The sequence below is a fragment of the Magnolia sinica genome, chromosome 3 (genome assembly GCF_029962835.1).
Source record: "Magnolia sinica isolate HGM2019 chromosome 3, MsV1, whole genome shotgun sequence".
NCBI classification, from domain to species: Eukaryota; Viridiplantae; Streptophyta; class Magnoliopsida; order Magnoliales; family Magnoliaceae; genus Magnolia; species Magnolia sinica.
Window position 1 is genome coordinate 51,499,404 of NC_080575.1, and position 7,726 is coordinate 51,507,129.

The 7,726-nt window shown below is 38.7% G+C and overlaps 1 non-coding gene across 1 annotated transcript; it reads right to left on the bottom strand.

Annotated features, from left to right (window-relative positions):
* Nucleotides 1–360: 360 nt before the first annotated feature.
* Nucleotides 361–466, bottom strand: LOC131241864 (small nucleolar RNA R71). Its single transcript, XR_009169430.1, has one exon. It is a non-coding gene; the product is annotated as a small nucleolar RNA R71 (small nucleolar RNA).
* Nucleotides 467–7,726: the final 7,260 nt, after the last annotated feature.

A 7,726-nucleotide genomic window follows, 5' to 3' on the forward strand; every position in this document is an offset into this window, starting at 1 on the left:
ATGCTCCTCCATTTAGAAATTTACGTGATTATTTACAACCAGTAAGGGCGAGTATATCTTTCTGCATGGTGTTTCCACATAATGCAGGAAATGTGAATTTCAAGCCATGAGTGATTCAACTACTTTTGAAGTTTTATAGACTTGACTCTGAAAGTCCATATCTACATCTCAAGGAATTTGATGAGATTATAGCAACCCTACAATTCAACAATGTTTCTGAGAACACCTTGAGACTGAAATTATTTCCTTCTTCTTTGAAAGAGAAGACCAAGTCTTAGCTTCACCCTTTGAGGATGAGATCTATAGGGACATGGGCTAAGATGACCCGAGAGTTCCTTAAAAAGTTCTTATAAAACTAATACCCTAAGGAGGGTGATCATGAATTTTTCTCAAAAAGAGGAAGAGATCTTCTTCCAAAGTTGGAAAAGATTCAAAGATCTTTTAAATTCCTATCCACATCATGGATATGAAACTTGACGAGTAAGAAGCTTTTTCTACAATGGACTGACTTTGTCCATGCATCAATTCATAGAGATGATGTGTTACGGGGAATTCAAGAATAAGGATCCCGATGACGTGTGGGATTATTTCGATGTACTTGATGAAAATGTGCAGTCATGGGATACTTCATCAATGCCTACCAATGCCAAGCCTACTCAATCTAGAGAGAAGGGGGGAATGTAAGTCTTAAGAGATGAAGACGAAGTGAATGCAAAGGTGGCCAATCTCACAAGAAAAGTCGAGGCCATGGAACTGAAGAAAGTAGAAACAGTCAAACCCTGTGAGACAGTTGAAATTGTTTATGGTATTTGTGCTAGTAACATATGTAATGGGTAAAAATGGACCAACTAAATGTATAAGCCGAGCAGCCACACTGGATGACTATGGATTGCTTGAGGGCCGAAAAATCACACCAACCTTTAGTGTCGGTTATTTTCTACCTTGGCCTCGAGTACCAACCTTGGCTTCAAATATCGACTACCACCTCAGAATACAAATACACTTACAATATATAAAGATGGGATTATCCTTCAAGATATTCGTCGAGGATCTCAGGAAGTCAACCACGACATTTCTAGAGGAAGATCTCTTTCATAATATGAAATCTCCATCTAAGAGGCATTGTCATATACATCTTTGAGACCAATGGCTATAAATAAAGGACTCTTCTATAGTAAAAGGTACAACAAATATTTTGATTCAACTACACCTTGTGTAAGTTCATATTATGACTTAGGCATCGAAGGGTTCTCGGCCTTAACTGGCACCCCCAATGTCTTCTCTTGTTTTCCAATAAATCACAAGTACTCTGGCTAACAGTAGGTGAGCCAGGATCGAATAGATTTTTGCATCGACAGTTTGACATCGTCTGTAAGAACGACATCAAAATTATTCTCATCTCATCGAGGTTCTATAATGGCAAAAGGAAGAAAGAGAGATCTAGCCACCATTACTGCAATTACTCCTGCACCAACAGAACAGTCTGCAAACCAAGCAGATCCACCTTCCCAACTCCACGTTGATTCGGCCCGCAGCCCTGTGTAGAGGTCACATAACCGAGGAGGTCAGCTCGTCTCTTTAGAACATCAAGTCGAAGACTTGACCAGTAATATTAACTGGATAATACAGATCTTGGAGAGATAAAACCCACCTCCTGACCAGGGGATAAATGCACGGTCAGCCACTGAGGTCTCTGTACCACCTCAAGCACCGATCGACTCGCAGAGAACCAAGCAACATCTTAGGTAGTCAAGCGAAGCGCCCTCCCATATCTTGGGAACTGCCACACCCACTGACTCCGACTTGCATCACACATTAGAGAAGAAGAGGCGTAGAAAGGCTCCGGAGGCAGTAGCCAAGAATAAGGACTCCTGTAAGGTAGAACTCAAGGAATTGTAAGGTCAGATTGGTGATATCTACCAAGCTTACTATTGAGACTTAAATATTGCATAATTTCCCCCATTTATATCTTAGTTTTATGAACATGAATCAGCTTAATGTTCTATTTTACTCATGTATGCCTTACAAGGTGAATTTAAGAGCTTGGATTGAAAAAAGATGCTAAAAGCATGGATTTGATGCTCAAGAATCACTAAGGCAAGGGATGGATCTTAGGAGACCAAGATTGAAGAATTTACATGCCAAAGATCCAAATGAGGAATGAAGAGAATCGAAGATTTGAAGTGAAGAATCCTGAAATCGTCCTGAAAAAGTATATTCTAAAACTCTGAAGTCTATTTTAGGAAACTACGTAGAGTGAAGTTTGTTTTAACAAAATGTGTAGTGAGAAGTCTATTTTGAAAAACTACGTAAATTTTAGGTTGTTTCTAGAGTTTTTCAACTTTGTACGAAAATTGGAGTTCCCCACTTATAAATAGGGCTTCTCGGGGCATTCCTAAGCATCATTCAAAGTATTAAAGAGCAAGATTTAGGATTTTTAGAGGGTTTTCAATTTTATTTAAGTTTTATAATTTTTTTTCTTTTAGATCTTTTCTATTTACATTTATTTCTTTCTTGTTGCTTTCTTTCTCTATTTTAATTATGTTTTTCAAAGTTCCATCTAGCCCAAGTTAGAAGGGAAGCACATGGGTTTAATAATTCTTTAAGTTATAATGATTGATTGTTTTAATGATGAGAAGAATGGTGTATATATGTTATCTATTATTTAGGTTTTGTTTTTTATCCTCTTGTGAGATCCATATGTTTCCATCATATGAGATCCACATTGATGGATAGGCTTACCCTAGATCAATCAGATTTCCTAGATAGGAGAGGTTGTCAACCTGCTACATTTCTTTAATTTATTATCTCATTGATATTGAATTCTTAAAATCACTGATGCTTGAGAATATATATCAATGGTGCAAATCTATGATTTTTTAATCTTTTATATCATTTATTTAAAATGTTTAAATTATTTTATTTTCTGATTAGGCCGACCATAGTGCTCGGATCCTAGTTGTGTTATCCAAGTCATCATGATTTTGGAACATTGACCTATGTGTGGAACTTTAAAGCTTGGGTGTTGTTTTAATTCATTTGAATTACATCCATTAAAAACTCCTAAAATCAAATTATCGGTTTTGTTTTTTTTTATTACTTAGTTTGTTTTGTATTTGACTTTATCATTCTCACAATTCATCTCCCTGTGGGATTATGAACCTCTACACTTAGAGGCAAGCAATCACCTACTACGCCCAAATACCGATCTCCGCCGAGGCTATGCTAGAGGAGACCAAGCCACCGTTTACCGATGACATTATGTGAGCCTAACTCCCTCCCAAATTTCAAATGTGGCAAATCGCCCACTACTCTGGGTCTGGCGACCCGGCCAAGCATTTGGAATCGTTCAGGGCATGGATGGAGCTCTACAATGCATCAGCTCAGCTATGTGTCGAGCCTTCTCCCTGACTTCGTCAGGGACGGCACAAAAGTGGTATAGGCTGTTGAAGTCGAGATCCATCAACTCCTTCACACAGCTTGACAAAGTTTTCATGACCCAGTTCATCGGTGGGAAAGATAGGAGAAAGTCATCTACCCACCTCCTTACGATCACTCAATGGGAGGACGAGTTGCTAAAAGACTACATTATCCGTTTCAATGCTGAAGATGTCCAGATAGATGGTTATTCCGACCAAATAGCTTTGACTGCCATGATGTCTAACCTTAAACAAGGAAAGTTCATCTTATCTATTGGTAAGAACCCCTCGAGTACCCTTGCTGACCTACTTAACTAAGATAAAAAATAGTCCAATGCCAATGAGTTCTTTAGTTCTTAAAGAGCTACTCGAGAAGGAAACAAATCGGCTAAGGATAGGAAGTGAAGGGAAGAAGGGGAGCCCTCTGTCATTAACGCCAAAAGAAAGAAAGAGGACAACCAAGACCAAGACCATCATACCAACCAACATCCGGAAAGTCGCTTCCATTAGTACACTCCCTTGAATACCAAGCCGGAGTAGGTACTTGAGGAAGCTAGGTTGGTCAAGGAAACTTAACGACTGATCCAAATCAATCAACCAAGCTCGATAATAAGACTCGTTGACTAACCTTGACCTACTTGACTAAGAGAGACCTCCCTTTTTAAAAGGAAAAAAATGTGCTCATGATTCTACTATTATGTTTTCTACTTCTTTATGGGTTCTACAATAAAAGAAATTCCCTAGTTTAGGGGAAGAAAATTCTTTTAAATGATTTCTCGACTATTGAGCTACGCGATCAACTATGAGGGCTTCCCTTAGAATAAAGGAAGAAAGTCCTCAATTGTGAATTCTACTATGAAAGAACCTCCCCAGGTCAGGGAAGGAGAATTTCGTTCAAAATCCTACTATCCGAGCTATGTGATCGATAATTGGGACTTGCCTTAGTTGAAGGGAAGAAAAGTCCCTCCTATTAGTTCTACATCGCCCGACCTACTCTTTCTACTTCGATTGGCTGACGACTGAGACCTCCCTTAGTTGAAGGGAAGAAAAGTCCCTCTTATTAGTTCTACATCACCCGACCGACTCGTTCCACTTCGATTGGCTGACGACTGTGACTTCCCTCAGTTGAAGGGAAGAAAAGTCCCTCTTATTAATTCTACCATGTGCGATCTACCACTGAACAATCGACTTATCGATTCTACGATTGCTCGACCCACTCGCTCTATTTTGTTCGACCTCTCAACCTCCCGACCTCTTCCACGCGAAGCATCACAATGTTATTCCACACTAACTTACTTTACAAGCTCCTGAAGAATGGTTGGAAGTAGGGGGGCTACTTTATGCGTAAAAATGGACCAACCAAATGTATAAACCAAGCAACCAGACTAGATTACTATGGAATGCTTAAGGGCCGAAAAATCACCCCGACCTTTGGTGTCAGCTATTTTCTACCTCGACCTTAGAGGTCAGCCTTGGATACCGACCTCGGCTTCAATTACCAACCTCGGTCTTAGAGTTCGACCTTGACCTCGAAGGTTGGCCTCGGATATCGACCACCACCTCAGAATACAAATGCACTTACAATATATAAAGATAGGATTATCCTCTAAGATATTCGTCGAGGATCTCATGAAGTTAACCACGACAGATCCAGAGGAAGATCTCTTCCATAATATGCAATCTCCATCTAAGAGACATTGCCATATATGTCTCTGAGACCAATGGCTATAAATAAAAGCCTCCTCTACAGTAAAAGGTAAGACAAATATTATGATTCTACTATACCTCGTAAAAGTCCATATCATGACTTAGTAATCGAAGGGTTCCCAACCTTAAATGGTCCCCCCAATGTCTTCTCTTGTTTTCCAATAAATCACAGATACTCCAGTGAACAGGAGGTGAGGCAGAATCGACCAAATTTTTGTATCAACAACATACAATGACACAGAATTGTTCTATAATTCCTGCATTCGAAGAGTTGTTATAAGAGCAATATAATGTCGTGAACAATTATCAAAGACCATTCAACACCCCCATCTCAAACACGTATAATCCTAGTTGGAGGAACCATTACAACTTCAGTTGGAAGAATGGAAAAATGATCAATACAAAGAGAAATCCTCAAGGAGCTTTTCCATCAAATTTTAATCCAATAAATCAAAAAAGACCCCAAGAGGATACAGTTTAGAAATTCATGGAAAATGAAGAGCAATTCAACTAAAATCGTTACAAGCATTCCAGGATATCAAAACATCTTGGGAGTGTTTGCATCTCCTATCAAAGAATTGAGTCACAACTAGTGGTTAGGGAGAAGGGGACTCTTCCAGCCCAACCTCTATCTAATCCAAAACAACAATTTGAAATAAGTGATCCAAGCTCTTCGAAGCACCATGTAGAGAAACCTAAGTCTATCATCACTCTTAGAAGTTGTAAGATAATTGACAAAAAAATCCCAAAGAGGGCTGAGAAGCCTAAGGATTTGAAAAAAATTGAGAGGAATGCTGGACTTAGCCATGCTACACATGAGAAATAACCGAAAAAAGAGTATACACCGGTTACTCCGTTCCCTCAAAGGTTAATTTCACTAAAATCTCTGTAAAACACTCGGGATATCTTGGAGGTGCTTAAACGGGTAAAAATCAATATTCCTCTTTTGGATGTCATAAAAATCAAATGCCAAGTTCTTGAAAGATCTATTTTAAGGTAAGAGACGGTAGAACATTAAAAAAAAAAAAAATTTACTGAGAAAGTGAGTACCATCATTAAGCAAGATGTGTTATAGAAATACAAATATCCCAGTAGCCCAATCATCTCTTGTGTGATTGGGAATCATCGGATTGAGCATGCACTACTTGACTTGGGGGCAAGTGTAAATCTAATTCCTTACTCGATTTACGAACAACTTGGCCTTGGTAAATTAAAACCCACCAGGACCACACTGTAATTAGTTAATCATTTGGTTCGTATACCGAGAGGAATCATAGAGGACATACTAGTCCAAGTCGATAAATTATACTATCCAATAGATTTCATTATTTTGGACACTCAACTCATCATTGATGTGAGCACTCAAATTTATGTCATCCTTGGCTGTCCATTCCTAGCCACATTAAATACCATCATTAATTGTAGGAATTGGATTATAAAACTAACTTTCAGGAACATGACATTAGAGTTGAATATCTTTAACATGTGCAAACAACCCGAGGATGTTAATGATGCCCACAAAGTAAATATGATTGATTCATTCATGTAAGGTAGAGCACTTTTGACTCTATACTCTGACACCTTAGAGATATACTTGGTCCTCTCCCCTTATTTAGATGATGACGTGATTTGAAAGATGGACACCTTACTTGATGCAACACCCGTACTCGAAACTAACCAGTGGAGGCTGAATTTTAAAAATTTACCCTAAACTAAGAAGAAGCCTCTACTGTCTAGTCTAAAGGCACTGAAGCTTGACCTATGCTTATTTCTACTCTCAAGGAACACAAAGGAGCCCTTGGGTGGATAATAGCGAACCTTAAGGGAACTGATCCTTTAATTTGTACTCATCGCATTCACCTCGAGGATAATGCAAAAACTTCTAGACAACCATAATGCCGGTTAAATCTAAAAATGAAAGAAGTGGTTAAAGTTGAGGTGCTTAAGTTATTAGATGTGGGTATTATATACCCTATATTTGATAGCCAATGGGTGAGTCCAACTTAGGTGGTTCCCAAGAAGTCTGGGATCACCATCACTGCCAATGTGGATAATAAACTCTTACTAACCGGAGTCACTACTAGTTGGAGAATATTCATTTACTATAGAAGTTGAACACCGTCACAAGGAAAGATTACTTCCCTTTACCTTTTGTTGATCGGATTTTGGAAAGGTTAGCCGGTCATTCCTATTATTTTTTACCATATAGGTATTCGGGCTACAATCAAATAGAGATAGCCCTTAAAGAACAAGATGAGACTACGTTTATATGTCCCTTTGGCACTTTCGCATACTGAAAGATGCCATTCGGATTATGTAATGCCCCTACCACATTTCAACGTTGTATGTTGAGTATTTTATTTGACATGGTGGGGTGATTTCTGGAGGTCTTCATGGATGACTTCTCTATCTTTAGTTCCTCCTTTAACGAGTGCCTTAAACATCTTAAATTAGTGTTGAAAAGATGCGAACAAAAGAACCTTATGCTTAATTAGGAGAAGTGCCATTTTATGGTTCAGAAGGGAATGATCCTTGGACACATTATATTGTCCAATGGAATCGAGGTAGACAAAGATAAAATCGATTTGATATCTAACCTA